This window comes from Coenobita brevimanus, chromosome 67 (genome assembly GCF_032717465.1).
Source record: "Coenobita brevimanus isolate Jiangsu-jjx chromosome 67, ASM3271746v2, whole genome shotgun sequence".
Taxonomy (NCBI): Eukaryota; Metazoa; Arthropoda; class Malacostraca; order Decapoda; family Coenobitidae; genus Coenobita; species Coenobita brevimanus.
The window spans coordinates 14,436,643-14,453,086 of NC_137020.1; the positions used below are offsets into that span (position 1 = coordinate 14,436,643).

The window sequence follows — 16,444 nt, forward strand, 5'->3', positions numbered from 1 at the left end:
GACAGAGGGAAGGGGGGAATCGCGAACAAGTCTACCCCGCCTTCTGCCCCCAACTCCCCCACCCTCCTCCTCCAGCTGCCAGTTACTGATTAGATGCAAATTTTCTCATGTCCAGTAAACATGACTAAACTGTCGTCGCACACGCTTTCAACGGCCAAGATTTGGACTATATTTTTAGAATAAATCATTACCGTATTGAACTGCATTCTCAAATTGAAAATATTCACCATCATTGTAATCCAGCGTCGTCCGCTGCACAATTCTGGGTTCCAGTGGTTACCTTTTCACTTCCCCCAGCTGTCTCTCTCTCTCTCTCTCTCTGAATTTACTTTTCCCACTCACTCTTTCTTTTTAGATTTATATAACTTTCTCTTTGCTTCTCTCCCCCTTCTCTCTTGTTCTTTGTCTTAAGTCTTCCCCGCCTCTCACCCCTCCCCTCCCCCCACCTTAGGCCTGATCAGCAGTCAGTTATACCGTCACCGCTCCTTCGTATATCATGTGCAGGCAACATTTATCACACACACTTAGGTCAGATGTATGGAAAGCTAATTTTTTTATGTTATATATAATTGTATTTCTCATTATGTGCCAAGTTCAAATAGAGAACACGAGACCAATATTCGTAATTTTTATTAGATTGACCGTACCACATCACATAGCTGGGTAGCTGGGCTTATAAACTGCACACACACACACACACACACACACACACACACACACACACACACGACTTAAATTTTGCACTGACAGCGTGGCGACTACAAATATATAGTCATTCTAACAACTGGATCTGCTGGCTCCAAACCTTCCCTTTCCCAGTCAAACTCCTCATTCAATAACCGGTTATTCATAGACGCCAAAGGAGAGGCTTCTATCAAAATTAGAGACTACATAGTCAAAGCTTAGGCCGAAACTAAGTGCAAAACTTCGCTTTCTAATTCTAATTACTTATTTTTTTATCCCCCTCATCAATAAATAAAAATGTAAAGAAACAATCAAACTACATCAACAAAATGCCAATACCATGCAGCAGCCTCAAAACCAAAATGATGAGTCGGAGAAAAATGACACATATAAAGACGATACAAACATACCATCAAAAAAGTAGTACCAATAATCACATGTAAACCATGGAAACCTGTAGCTACAAAAAAACAAGATCCAAAAACCGAGTCAGCAATAGTAAACGGAGCCTCAAAATACTCAAAAGCCTGAAGAGCCGTAAAATAAACACCTAAAAACACAGTAATGCCAAGACTCTGAAGAGCTTCATTATGATTAGACCCTATAATAACATGATGAGCCCAAGTCACTGTAGCTTCTGAAGACAAAAGAATAATAGTATTCAAAAGAGGAATTTGAAATGGATTAAACGGAACAATTCCCTTAGGTATTCAAGTTATACCAATTTCTACAGCAGGAGCCAACCTCCTATGAAAAAAAGCCCAGAAAAACGAAAAAAAGAAGAAAACTTCTGAGACAATAAACAAAATCATTCCTCACCGCAATCCAGCAACCACAACTCTAGTATGTAATCCTTGATAAGTCCTTTCACGTACTACATCTCGTCATCACTGAATTATAGTCAAAATAACAGCAACAAACCTCAAAACAAGAAGGTCCATTTTAAACTGATGAAATCATTTAACTAATCCAGTAGTCAATATTATTGCTCTAATCAACCCAGTTAAAGGCCACGGTCTTATTTCTACCAAATGATAAGCATGATGTCCATGTGATGATGCCATTAGTTAATTTCCCTTGCAAACAAAGTTCTTAAAACGGCAAAAACATAAGATTGAATAACTGCAACAGCAAATTCAAGCAAAAGAAGTAAAATCTGAGCAACAAATAAAAGAATTAAAAAATAAGTTAGTGAAGGACCAATCCCCCCCAGAAGAGTTAACAACAAATGACCAGCCATCATATTAGCCATCAACCGAACTGCCAAAGTCCCAGGTCGAATAATGTTCCTAATACTCTCAATTAATACCATAAAGGGCATTAAAACTACAGGTGTTCCCTGAGGAACTAAATGAGCAAACATATGCTGAGTATGATTAAACCAACCATAAATCATAAAAGTTAATCAAAGAGGAAGAGCTAACCCTAAAGTCATAACTAAATGTCTAGATCTAGTAAAAATATAGGGCAAGAGACCTAAGAAATTATTAAAAACAATGAACGAAAACAAAGAAACAAAAATAATAGTTCTACTTTGTAGTTTCTGTCCAAGAATATTTCTAAACTCCTGATGCAAAACCATATTTAACTTATATCACACAACAGACCACCGAGGAGAAATCCAATAAACGTAAGGCAAAAATATCAATCCCAAAAAAGTAGAAAGTCAGGTGAATTCCAACTCCATTGAACCAGAGGAAGGCTCAAAAATAGAAAATAACCTTGCTATCACTCTCAAATATTTTCTACAATATCAATCTCCCCCGATCCCGATTCAATTTTTTTTGGAACTCTAATATAATAATTCATTACAATGAAAACAATATGTGTAATTAAAAACATAATAACTAAATTCAGCCACAAAATAGGAGCCATCTGAGGGATCGGATGATATCCTCACAGGATAACTTAGGCCTGACAAACTTATGTTATTTTTTAACTAATCAACCAAACAATTATAATCATAAACGGAATTAAAAGCTCCAAAAAATTAACAAACATACAATACGGCATAACCCATTTAAACCCCTGCTGATCCACAAAAGAAATTACCAACTTAGGAGTCCTAATAGTCAAAGACATAATTGATACTCGAAGATAATAATACAAAGTTAAAAGAGCTGACCCAAGAAGCACAACCTGCAAAACAAAATTACCTGCCCCTGCCACCTCTTGAATAACTAACCACTTAGGAACAAACCCAGTAAAAGGAGGAAGACCCCCTAACGACAACAAAGAAAAAAATACTAACATCTTCACGTCAACGGAAAAATTATAAGTCAAAAGATGATTGAAATGGAAAGCTTGCTTATAATGAAAAAGAATAACAATAGATAAAGAAATTACAGAATAAAACAAAAAATAAACACCCATAGTCACTTCTCTTACCAAAATAGAAGAAAGCATCCAACCAATATGATTAATCGAAGAAAAAGCCAACACCTTACGCAAAGAGGTCTGATTAATACCCCCCACCGCACCTACAACAGCCGACAATATCCTAGCCACAGAAAAATACACTTCCATCATCCTCACCCTAGCCAAATAACATAATAAAAACAAAGGAGCAATTTTTTGAACCCTCATCAAAATTATAGCCTGAGGTCAAAGCAAACCACCCATAACTTGAGGAAACCAAAAATGAAAAGGAGCACCTCCTAACTTTAAAATTAAGGCACAAAACAAAATAACAGAAGCGACCCTAAAATAAATTAACATAAAAGAAGCCGAAAAAATAATTAAAGAACCCAAACTTTGAATTAAAAAATACTTCAAAGCCGCCTCCGAAGAATATTGGTTACTTTTAGTAATCATAAGAGGAACAAATGACAGCAAATTCAACTCCAACCCAACTCAAGCCCTAAATCATGAACAAGATGAAATAGAAAGCAAAGTTCCCGAAACTAAAGTGGAAAAAAACAACAAATTAGAATAAGAAAAATAAATTCAAAAGAGAAAAACACTTTAATTAACACAAATTAATTAACCATTTCTTTCGCAGATATAGGTAATACCTAAATTAATAAATTGACATTATCAGCGTCAACCTCTCTAAGAACTATACCACTTTTAACCACTAAAAAGAGGGAATTATACCCATAAATGGGATATGAACCCATCATCTTTATCTTAGCTTATCTTTTTAACTACCCACCAGAAGTAATCATACTATAACAGGTTTAAAAGACCTACACTTAAACTTCAGTCATCTGGTGAAACTTAACCTAAGCCTCATCAGAAGATGTAACTCATGACAAAAAGGACTTAAAGAAACTCTTTCTACTACAATAGGCATAAAACTATGATTAGCACCACAAATTTCCGAACACTGACCATAAAACATGGACGAGAAATTAAAAACCTAATCTGATTTAAACGACCAGGAATACTGTAGCATCAACTTTTACTCCTAAAGCAGGAACAGTTCAAGAATGAATAACATCCGCTGCCCTTACCAGCACCCGAATCTGAGTATTAAAAGGCAACACAGCTCGATTGTCAACATCCAAAAGCCGAAATCCAGCCTCCCCTAACTCCTCAGTAGGAACCATAAACGAATCAAACTCCAACTAAGAAAAATCTGAATACTCATAACTTCAATACCACTGATGCCCAATAGATTTTAAAGTTACACTTGGGTTATTAACTTCATCCAACAAATAAAGAAGTCGCAGCGAAGGTAAAGCAATAAAAATCAAAATCAAAGCAGGCAAAACAGTTCAAATCACCTCAATTGTTTGATTTTCTAACAAAAAACGATTAATAAACCTAAATCTTGGCCGTTGAAAGCGTGTGCGACGACAGTTTAGTCATGTTTACAGGACATGAGAAAATTTGCGTCTAATCAGTAACTAGCAACTGGAGGTGGAGGGTGGGGGAGTTGGGGGCAGAAGGCGGGGTAGACTTGTTTGCGATTCCCCCCTTCCCTCTGTCCAGGGTAGAGGGGGGAAGGAAGGGGTAACCCCTGAGCAGAAATTAGTACGCGTGACTGTACCTTTATACTTACGTACAGTATGTTTTTGTGATTAAATTTTTGGCACATACTTTTCAATCATACCTTCATTGATACTTACCTGCAAAACAATAAAAACTTACCAGGAAAAAAGAAAAGATACTTACGTGGTGAAATGTTATTTGTAATATCAGACAGAAGGAAAAAAAGTAAAATGAATTACTTTAAAAAGGAAAATAGTACATGCAAAGAATAACTGAATATAACCTAAAATTATGATGCAAGTTGCAAATAAACCCAAGGAAACTTATATATGAATGAAAAAAGAGGTTGGCAAAAAGTGGTCTAAGTGTTGCGATAAGGCCCACAACAGCCAAGTCGGGCTCAGTGTGCTGCATCGAGGCTCGCTCTTGCCACGAGAGCCCGACTGGGATGAGTGTTGTCTGCTGAAAGTCGCCTGAGGTTCCTAACTGGGCTACGTCATTGCTGTGCAGTGACGCACAAACAAATTTCGAAAAACGTATAGGAATAAAAATGTCTTGACTTTTTCTTTAGTTAACATACTAGGAGCGTTTTTCAAAATTCCTAAGGAACCTTAAGGTGGACCTCCTTAAAGGATAAACGCAAGATTACTTTTACCCCAACCAGAGGTATAAGACTACTCAGACATTAGGATGTCATAGTCTCATCCATTGTTTGTTGAAGTAACTGCTGAGATGGACGCTGCAGGAGGCGAATGGAAAGGTGAAGGATGGAATAATCAGCTTAGGTCACAGATGAATAGAAGGAAGAGAGTTGGTGATAGGACAAAATTCTGAATAACACCACCATTGATAGCTCTAGAAAACTGGCCATCCACAAGAGCTATAAAACGACCAGAATGGAAGCAAGTGATCAAGGCACAGATAGAAGGATAGAAACCATAAGAAAGCAGTCTGGAAATTAAACATTATGCCAGACTCGATCAAAAGCCTTGAGATGTCAAGGACAATGGCAAAGCTTTCAACAAAGTCCCGATATGAGGATGATCAGAAGTCTGAATGGTAGATGAGAGGATCACCGGTGGAATGTCCCTTACAAAAACCCATAGTGACGATCGGAAAGAAATTTGATAGGAATGATGGTTTAATTTTTTTTAAAGTAAAGATTCAAAAACTTTTGAAATACAGGATGTTAAAGCAATGGGCGATAGTTAGTGGGCTAGGAATGATCACCCTTCTCTGGGACAGACAGAGTGAGAACAAACTTCCAGCAAGAAGGCACAACTTGACAAAGACAAAAGAGTTTGTGTAGGCAGAGAGTAAGCACAGAAGCACAGTTCTTTAGGACAACAGGAGTGACCCCTCCAGGCCCATATGCCTTGTTGGTATTGAGGCCAGTGATGGCAGACAATGGATAATTTGAAGAAATTTTAATGTCAGCTATAAGGAAGTCAGAGGGGGAAAGTGATGAAGGAACAGCACTGGAATCATCTAAGGTGGAACTGGAGAAGGAACTCTAAGAAAATAGTTGTGCTTTTTTCGGTATAAGAAATAGCTACAGAGCCATCAGGGTGGAAAAGATGAGGAGAGGATGGTGGGGGTAAGTTGTTTGAAAGGCTTTAGGCAAGGTGCCAGAAGGAGCAGGAAGTATTTGAGTTAAGGGAGTTCAGAGCATTTAGTACCAAAGTAATTGTTTTAGGAGAGTGAAGAATAGACTCTAGCACCATTCCGGGCAGAAACATAAAAGAGATGAGATGCAGGGATGGCATGAGTCTGGCTCCTTTAGTACTTCCTCTCCTTGCTGTGGACAGCATTAGAACATGTGTGATCATATCATTTTTTTTTTATTAGTCACACAGGATAAGAGAAAGGAATGTATGCTTCCATGCCCATGAGCATAATGCACGAGGCACACTTAGATGACTCTCAGGAATAATCATTCGAAGGAAAATCAAAGAAGTACTGCCTGGGAGCCTCCCGATCAGCAGCTCAAAAGGGCTATAGCCGTCACTTCTTGAGAGGGTCCACAGGCCTTACTGCAGTGATATGACAGGTTAAGGTGATAAGGTTGTGATCGGGTAGGCCCAACGGAGAGAAAAGATTAACAGCATAGGCAGAAGATTCAGTTGTAAGGATAAGGTCAAGTATGTTGAAACTCTCTCCAAGGCAGTTGGGGATGTGGGTAGGGTGTTGTACTAGCTGCTGTAGGTCATTAAAGATAGAAATGATGTTGGTCTGTTCACCAGTTGGATCAGTGAAAGAAGACGAGAGCAAAAGACGGTGGTGAACACTGAAATCACCTAGAATGGAGATGTCAGAGAAAGGAGAAGTTGATAGCATGTGTTCCATTTTAGAAGTATGATAGTCGAAGAAAATTTCAGTCAGTGGAATCAAGGGATAAGTTAACAGTGCAGATACATATAGCCAGAGAAAGACAGGAAGACCCTAGCCAGAGAATAGAGAATTCAGAAGATTCAAGTCCAGGAACATTAGACCAAGATAATGTTGTGTCATACATGTACACAACAACCACCTTTAGCTTTGCAATGAATATAGAGAATGTAGGAGGATACAGAGCAGGGTTTGATATCAGTTGTCTCACACACTTGAGCCTCTGTGAGAAACAGAAAGTGAGGTTTAGAGGAGGAGAGATGATGTTCATCAGAGAGAAATTTAGAGGAAGAATTGCGAATATTCCAGAAAGGAAGAAACGGATCAAACAGTGATCCCCAACAACTCGTTTGGTCGTCACTTGGAAAGCGGGAGATGGTGGGGGCTTTTATGGTCCCCTCTCCAGGGACTCCGAGGCTTCGTGTTGAGATGCCATTTTTAACAAAATTTTGAATAGGAAGTGTAGTGTGCAATGTGCATGTAGTTTGGTGTTGACAGTTAGAGGAACTATTATTAGAGAGCGTGTTTGTCAACTCTCTGTGTTACTGAAACGTTGAAAAAGTTCAGCAAAGGGGGATACTCAGATGTAGACTCGAGGTCTTTTGAACCGGGAGCTCCAGCTCTCCCTATCATCAGCTTTCCAACCACCTTGGATGTACTGCCCTGTTCGACTGGTACTTGGCTGAGTTAAGTATCAAACTAATTGTGATGTGTCAAATGGCAATTTCAGGGTTACTAATCCTGACACTGCTTTTATTGATCATTGCAGGGTTGCTATATGTACTACTGAGTGACTTTGAGGAATTTTGCAAGAATACAAAGCCACTCATATTAAAGGTCATTGGTGGCTCTTGGATGAAACAGTTGAGTCTGCCCTAGCCTGTCGTGAGAATGTGGAAGTCTTAGAAAGATTTACTTATGCTGGTCGTGTAGCATACAACAACGGTAGGTCAGATGGTATTGTTTTCTCGTTACATTTGTCTGGACTGTCTGGATATAAATTCACTCTGGTATTTGGTGCTGCCATCACTTGTGAAGAACAGCGGTTCTTAAAAGTATTTCAAACCTGATACCTCGAAGATCAGCTTCGGGTGAGCCAGATACCCCGTCTCCAATATTGGCCGTCTTGCTATTCTCGACTTTTTGCTTTCAATTTCCTGTAAAAATAGAATAGATGATGGCTATGAACACACAGCATAATTCTATGCAATGTTTTATTCAGTTTTTGATAAGTTAATGAAGCAGTTATAATAATATATTTCTTATACGAACTATTACTTCCTTATGCTCGGATTAATCCCCAAATTACATCATTGTAGAGTATACAACTGTTTGTGCTCACTGAGAGTCTTGTTTTCAGTGGTCGGTGGGGGCGCCCATCATCCACTCACTCGGTGTAGTGATCTGAGCTGGGCATGAAATACACTGAATGTATTTAAATACTAAACATCAAATACATTGGAAAAATATACTAAATACTAAAAACATTTTTTGAATTATTTAAATACTAAATACATTAGTTGTATTCAAATACGTTTGTAAATACATTTTAAATACATACAAAGTTTTTACCTGGCATGTGGAATAGACATTTTCACGCCAACCGCTCCCGACATGCCAAACTGGCATAATTATGCCAGACCTGGCAACCCTGACTGATACTGAACTAGAGACTCACACTGTGTTCACTGTTCAGGTTGCCAGAGAGTTGGACGGGTTTATGGCCAAATTAACTGGTAAAAAAGTATTTTAATTTTTATATTTTGAGGATTTAAATACGTTGTATTTAAATACTCATTAAAGTATTTAAGTACTATATTTAAAGACATGAAAACCAATGTATTTATAAATACAGTTCTAAATACACATGTGTATTTAAATTCGTTTTTAAAACTGTCCAGCTCTGGTAGTGATACTATTTTCCAGGGTAACTCTACCTTGAATGACAAGTCAAATGATTTCCTGTAAGCCAGAAAATAATTTAATACTCTCGGTGGTAATCTTATAAACAACCAATACCAGTTCCCTAAGTGTAAGCAAGTGGGTTGGAAGAGGGTTAGTGCCCCTCCCCTAAAAAGAGAGAGAGAAAAAAATAAAAGGGTAAATAAAATGCCTCGGACAAAGACACGCCAACAAGTGGCGACCAAGGACAGTACAAAGGATGCAGTAAGGATTTCAACGGGAAATGTAAGGGGTGCGAATCGTGAGGTGAAAGACAGAGAATGTCAGAGTACTTGAGGGAGCAAAAGTGGACATATGTGGATTGACTGAGGGTAAATGGGCAGGAGTGTGAGAGAATGGGAGTATGGACGGGGATATGTGTGGAAGTAGGTGAGAATGAGAGGACAAGAGAGGGTGTATGTACTATTGTGTACCAGAAGAGAATATAAGAGAGTATTGATCAGCTGACTCAAGGATTGTGTAATATGGAAAGTTGGAACACAAACATGGGCTATTTTGTGTGTATATGTGCCAACGTAAGACCGTGCGAGTAGAATGAAAGAAAAGTTTTGGGCAAATGTGGTAACATACATGAAAAAGTTTGAGAGGAATGGGAGTGTTTCTGACTGGATATAGGAATGGAAAAGTAAGGAATGTGAAGGTGAATGGAGTAGTCGGTGAGTGGGGTGTGCCAGCAGAAATGGATGAGAATGGCAGTGCTCTAGTCGACATTTGTGAGGGGAGGGGGTTGGTGATGCCTAATACCCTCTTTAGGCACTTAATGATCCCCAGGCATACCTGGCAAGTGATGAGGAGGATGGGTGGTGGCCTGAATGAATGGAAGGCAATGATTGATTATGTGTGTATGAATGACAGAATGAGAAGGTATGTAATGGATGCAAGAGCATATAGAAGTTGGTGGAGTGGTCTTTCTGATCACCACTTGGTGATGATGAAAGTCAGGGTACAAAGGCTATGAATGAATGAAGGGAGAGAAGGACAGGAGGAAGCAGTCCATACAAAGAAAGTAGACTGTAGCACCAATCGAGCAGGGCAGTACTCCCAAGGTGGATGGAAAGTTGACAGGGAGAGCTAGAGCTCCCGTTTCACCAGCCCTCAGGACTAGTTCCTGACCATCCCCCTTTGCTGAACTTTTTCAGTGTCTCAGTAACACAGAGAGTAGGCCAGCATGCTCTCCAGTATAAGTTTATCTAACTATCTACACCAAAATACATGCACAGTACACAATACACACCTTGTGCCAAAATTCAAAGAAATAAAAATCGTGGCTACACCACACTCAGCCTCGGAGTCCCCCGGGGGGGGGGGGGGCATAAATGCCCCCACCTTCCTCCCCTTTCCCGGTGACGATGTGAGCTGCCTGGAACCACTGTCTGACTCAATTCTTGTTCATTTCTGCAACATTCATGGCCTTTCCTCTAATTTTCGCACTCTTGAGCACCACCTCTCCTCATCTAAACCTCACCTTCTTTTTCTAACTGAGACTCAGCTGTCTAAGGCCACTGACAGCAAACCCTTCTCTGTATCCTCTGGCACAATCGGTAGAGAGTTGGCCTGCAGTCCTAACGGACCGGGGTTCAAATCCCGCTGGGGCAGGGAACAGTTTAAGGATTTGAATTTCATAAATATCAGACATTACTGATCTACCAGAAGACCCACCGACATGTCGTAAAAATACCCCCGCTAATACCAATACACCAGTCCTGTATGAGACAACCCTAGCATGTATTCAATATGGACGGTGGGTGTTAGGACCGAAGTGGTGACATGTAGAGGTGTATGGTATGGAGGAGGACTACTGTTTCATGAAAGCAGGCTGTGAAGCCTGTGCCCAGAGTTGGTCACATTAAAAAAAAAAAAAAAATCTCTGTACTCATTTCAAAGCCAAAGGTGGCTGTTTTGTATATACATACAACGACTTACCTTGCTCTCGTGTTCCTGAACTTGATTCTTCTGAATTCTCTACACTCTGGATTCGGCTTTCCTGTCATTCTCTGACTAAATATATCTATGCTGTTAACTTATCTCCTAATTCTACTGACTATACAAAATTCTTCGACTATCTTACTTCTACGATGGAACACAGTCTATCCATTTCTCCTTTCTCTGAAATCTGCATTGTAGGAGATTTCAATGTTCACCACCTACTTTGGCTCTCCTCTCCTTTCACTGATCCACCTGGTGAACAAGCCTACATCTTTTCTATCCTTAATGACCTAGAGCAGCCTGTACAGCACCCTGCCCGTATCCCTGACCGCCTTGGAGAGAGCTCCAACATACTTGACCTCTTCCTTACAACTAATCCTTCTGCTTACACTGTTAATCTTTTCTCTCCAATGGGCTCCTTCGATCACAACCTTATCACCATAACCTGTCCTATTGCTCCAGAACGGCCTGTGGACCCTCCAAAGAAACGTCGTCTGTGGCACTTCGGAGCTGCGGATTGGGAGGCCCTCAGGCAGTACTTCTTTGATTTTCCACGGAATGATTATTGCTTCCATGGCCGGGAGCCATCTGAGTGTGCCTTGCGCATTACGGAGGTTATTCTCTCGAGCATGGAAGCATACATTCCTTTCTCATATCCTTTGATTAATGCAAGAAAACCTTGGTTTAATCACGCTTGTTCTAATGCTGTCCACAACAAGGAGAAGGCCTACAAAAGGTACCGGAGCCAGCCCACCCCTGAATCACGTCATTTTTACGTTTCTGCCGGAATCATGCTAAGTCTGTTCTTCACTCTGCTAAAAATAATTTAATCCGTAATAGATGCTCTCAACTCTCCAACTCGAATTCCTCCCACTTCTGGCACCTTGCCAAAAACCTTTCTAACAACTTTACCTCATCATCCTTTCCTCCTCTTTCCTACTCTGATGGTTCTGTAGCTATTTCCTCTACTGATAAAGCAGATCTCTTCACTCAGACTTTGTCCTCCAATTCCACCTTAGATGATTCCGTTGCTGTTTCTCCATCACTTCCCCCCTCTGATTTCCTCATGGCTGACATTAAAATTTCTTCAGCTGATGTATTTTCTACCATCACTGGCCTCAATACTAACAAGGCATATGGGCCTGATGGAGTCTCTCTTGTTGTCCTCAAGAACTGTGCTTCTGTGCTTACACCCTGCATCTTTCCTATCACAGTCTTCTTTCTGATCATCAGTATGTGTTCCGTCAGGGACACTCCACTGCCGATCTTCTCACCTACCTTTCAGACACCTAGTCATCCTCCTTTAGGGACTTTGGCGAGAGCTTTGCCATTGCACTTGTCATCTCAAAGGCTTTTGATCAAGTCTGGCATTAATCTTTAATTTCCAAACTGCCCTCTTACGGTTTCTATCCTTCTATCTGTTCCTTCATCTCTAGCTTCCTTTCTGGTCGTTCTATAGCCGCTGTTGGAGATGGCCATCGTTCTTCTCCTAGATCTATCAATAGTGGTGTTCCTCAGGGCTCCGTCCTATCACCAACTCTCTTCCTTTTATTCATCAATGACCTTCTAAGCTGTACATCTAATCCTATCCACTCGTACGCTGATGACTCCACTCTTCACCTTTCCATTCGGTCCATCTCAACAGTTGCTTCAACAAACAAGGGATGAGGCTATGGCACACCTAATGTCTGACTTGGTTCATATCTCTGAGTTGGGTAAAAAATAATCTTGTTGTTTTTAATGTATCAAAGACTCAATTCTTTCACCTATCAATCCGATAAAATCTTCCGCAGGTGTACCCACTAATGTTTAATAATAGTCACCTTGATCCTGCATCATCCTTGAACATGCTTGGGGTTTCATTCACTAGGGACTTATCTTGGAAATATCATATTACATCTCTTGTAAAATCTGCTTCAAGAGATTAGGTGTGCTAAGCCGACTCCGTTCCTTCTTTACCTCTGCACAATCGTTGACTCTATACACGGGTTTTATCTGCCCCTGTGTGGAGTACAACTCGCACGTGAGGGGAGGTTCCCCACATGCAGCTCTTCTCAATAGGGTGGAGTCAAAGACTTTTTGTCTCATTAACTCTCCTCCTCTTACTGGCTCCCTTCAACCTCTGTCTCTTCGCTGCACTGTTGCACTTTTATCTCTTTTCTATTGCTACTTCAATGGTCACTGCTCCTCTGAATGCTTGCATTCCTCCACCTCTACGACGGGCACGTAGCACCCATCTAGCAGCAAATTCTCATCCCTTTCCTGTCCAACTCTCTAATGCAAGAGTTAACCGTTACTCCCAGTCCTTCTTTTATGCAACAGGTCAACTCTGGAACTGTGTCCCTCTGTCTGTATTTCCTGTTTCCTACGATCTCCAGTCTTTCAAATGCACAGTGTGTCCAGGCATCTCGAAATGATTGAATCTTGGATTTGGCTCTCTCTTGTATTTTGTTTTTCTCTTGAAAGGAACAATTATTGCAGGCTCATGGTCTTTGGTTCTTTCTTCCTAGCAAAAAAAAAAAAAAAAGAGAATAAAAAGAAAGCTTGCAAGAGAATGGAGAAAAATGGCCGAGTATAAGACAGAACGGGGAGCGATTGGGTAAATTTGATTTAGAGCAGATGGGGGAGGTGGAAGGTGTGTGTAAAATATTCACAGAAGAAATCCGTGCATGATGTGATATTGTCTGTGGGATGAAGAGAATAAGAAAGGGGATGCACGGAACAGCATTGTGAAATGCGGAGATGAGACCAGATGTGGTGGAAAAGAATAAAGCATATAGTGAATGAATGGGACGTAGAGGAATGGAGGAAGTTGGGAGATGGAAGAGAGATTTACTGTATATGAAGAGAGGAAGAGAGAAGTGAAAAGATTAGTAAGAAAGCTTAAGATACGAGTGGATGAGGAATTCGAAAGGAATTTGAGTGTAAAGTGTATGTAAGAAAATGTTCTGGAGGAAGGTAGAGTTAGACGAGATGATACAAAAGTTATAGGGGAGAGAAAGATAAAAACGGTACTTTGATAGTGGAGAAGGAAGAAAAGTGAGCAGAGGAAGAATGCCGGGTGACGGTTGTATCTGACGTGAAATTGGTGGATCGGGGGCGCTGGGGAATGGTTATAACAGCAGATGTTTTTGCGTCACAGTTTGAAGTGGCCACTTCTTGATCTCGTCACCAAAGGGGGGGGATAGCCTCCCAGCACCCGAGGCAAGCATGCTTCAGTCATCTCCATGACTATGCCAGTTGTAGGATGATATTTTTTCTTACGTCTCTCATCTGATTCTGTCCCGCCTTGTGTGGATGCTTTCATCATCCGCCCTGCCAAACCTCTTTCCAAGAATACTAGTAAAGGGCTCAGTGATAGTGCCCTAAGGCATGCCTTGAATGCAACAGTGTCTAGTTTATCTAGTTGTGGAGTAAGTCATCACAGTGGAAGCAAAGCCATAGTCGGCACCATGGGCAGACACACGAACACGTCCTGCTCTCACGCCGCTTTCACGACAGAAATTAGTTATCTACCTCACAAAGACCTACAGTCTCAGGGAACTTTCATTCGCACGAGGAAGCGTTCTTGAGTGAAACCGCATCAATTCGTTTCCCTAAGTGCTATATTTTCCGAGATATTATGGTTTGAAAACAAACAATTTTCAGCGGTTTCTGAAAAATTGCCCATAGTGGGATGACGATTACGATAAATATTGCCGGGCGTGTGGAACTTAAGAAATTGTTAAGAGCAGAAAATTAAAGTAATGTGAGTATATGTGGCCGGGGAAAGTCTGGGAGAAGGAGGAAGGTGAGGAGGGAGGAAGATATCACTAGGATGGAAGTGTAGGAAGCATTGAAGAGAGTAAAAATGGAGAAAGCTCCACGAATTAATGAGGTGTGTGGTGAAATACTGAAGAATGGGGGGAGATAGTAGTAGAATGGATATGGAAGATGTATAGATTGGCCTGGGAGGAAGACAAAGCAGGAGGATTGGAAGTCAGGTATAATTATTCCCCTGCAGAAAGGCAAAAGAGGAAGAAAATGTATATGGTAATCATAGGTACATTGGCTTCTTAGTGTAACAGGAAAAGTATTTGTTGGTATACTTTTTTAGATAGTTCTGGATATAACAGAGGAATTTGCTGGGGGAAGAACAGGAACGTTTGAGGAAGCGAAGAGATTGTGTAGATCAGATATTCTTCCTTAGGTCTTCAGTGGAAAAGTTTCTAGAGAATAGAAACAAGTTGTATGTGGCCTTCATAGATTTGGAGAAAGCATATGCCAGAGTGGACAGACAAGGAATGTGGAAAATATTACAGTAAAAATACTCGTACATGGAGTAAATGGGAAGGTGCTGAATACCGAGAGGAGTATGTATGTGGGTGCTAAGGTTGCAGTGAGTGTGGATGGTGAACTGAGTGAATTTTCCTATCTGAATTTTGGATTGAAATTGGAATGTGTCATGTCTCCATGGTTGTTCAGTCTGTATATGGATGGGGTTATAAAAGAGGTATAAGGGAGGGCAGTGGATTTTGGAGCAACCCTAATGAAAAAGAGCTTGTTTGGAAACTTTGTGTTCTGTTGTTCGCAGATGATACTGTATTATTAAGTGAGGACGAAGGAAACTGCAAGGCTTGGTGAATGAGTTTGGAAGAATGTGTAAGAAACAGAATCTAAATGTTAAAATTGGGAAGGATTAAGTTATAATTTTCGAGAGAAATGAAGTCAATAAATGTTCAGTGAGGTTGGGTCATTAGGAAATGGAAAATGTGAGTGCGTTTAGGAACTTGGGTAGCGTGATGAGTAAGGATGGAAGTTTGATGGATGAAGTACTTGAAAAGGGTAAACAGGGAAGAAAGGTTGCTTGTTCTTTGGACGCAGTGATAAGAAATGGGGAAGTGAGCATGGAAGTAAAAATGTCGTTGCATAATAGTATTGTGATACGAACTCTAATGTATGAAAGCGAAGCTTGGACCTTCTTGGAACGACACAAGTCAAGAGTGAGAGCAGTGGAAATGAGTTTTTTTGAGAGGGGCATGTGGAGTTACATGGAGTGACAGACTGACAAATGAAGAAGTGAAGGAGCATTGTGGTGTGGATATGGATGTTAAAGAAAGTGTTAGCAGAAACACATTGAGGTGGTTTGGCCATGTGAAGAGGATGGAGAGTGAGAGACTAACAGAGAATGTAAGTAAGTGAGATGGAAGGGGGGGAAAGGGAGGATGGGGCCAAGGATGAGATAGCGGGATGGAATGAAGAGGTATATGAGAGATGGGGTGTGAGCTGGGGGGAAGGCAACGAAATGGCGTTGGACAGGGCGACAGGCAGGTGATATATTTATGGCCACCCTTCACGGAATAAAGGCGTCTTGCAGAAGATAGATAGATAATGAGTCTTGTTTTCGACTTTGAGTTTCATGAGCACTGTGCACCTCTTTTCTTTTAAGGTAACCGGAGCCTCAGTACTAGGGCAGACCTGGCTCAGTGCAAGATGCATATCATGTCTGACCACCAGATTGAGTATGTGCCTTGTTTTTATCTAGAACAGCACAGAGAACACAACGCCA

At 40.7% G+C, this 16,444-nt stretch overlaps 1 pseudogene; it reads right to left on the reverse strand.

The window, feature by feature from the left end:
• Nucleotides 1-1,747: 1,747 nt before the first annotated feature.
• On the reverse strand, nucleotides 1,748-3,851 carry LOC145405559 (ATP synthase subunit a pseudogene; annotated as a pseudogene).
• Between the last annotated feature and the right edge of the window lie 12,593 nt (nucleotides 3,852-16,444).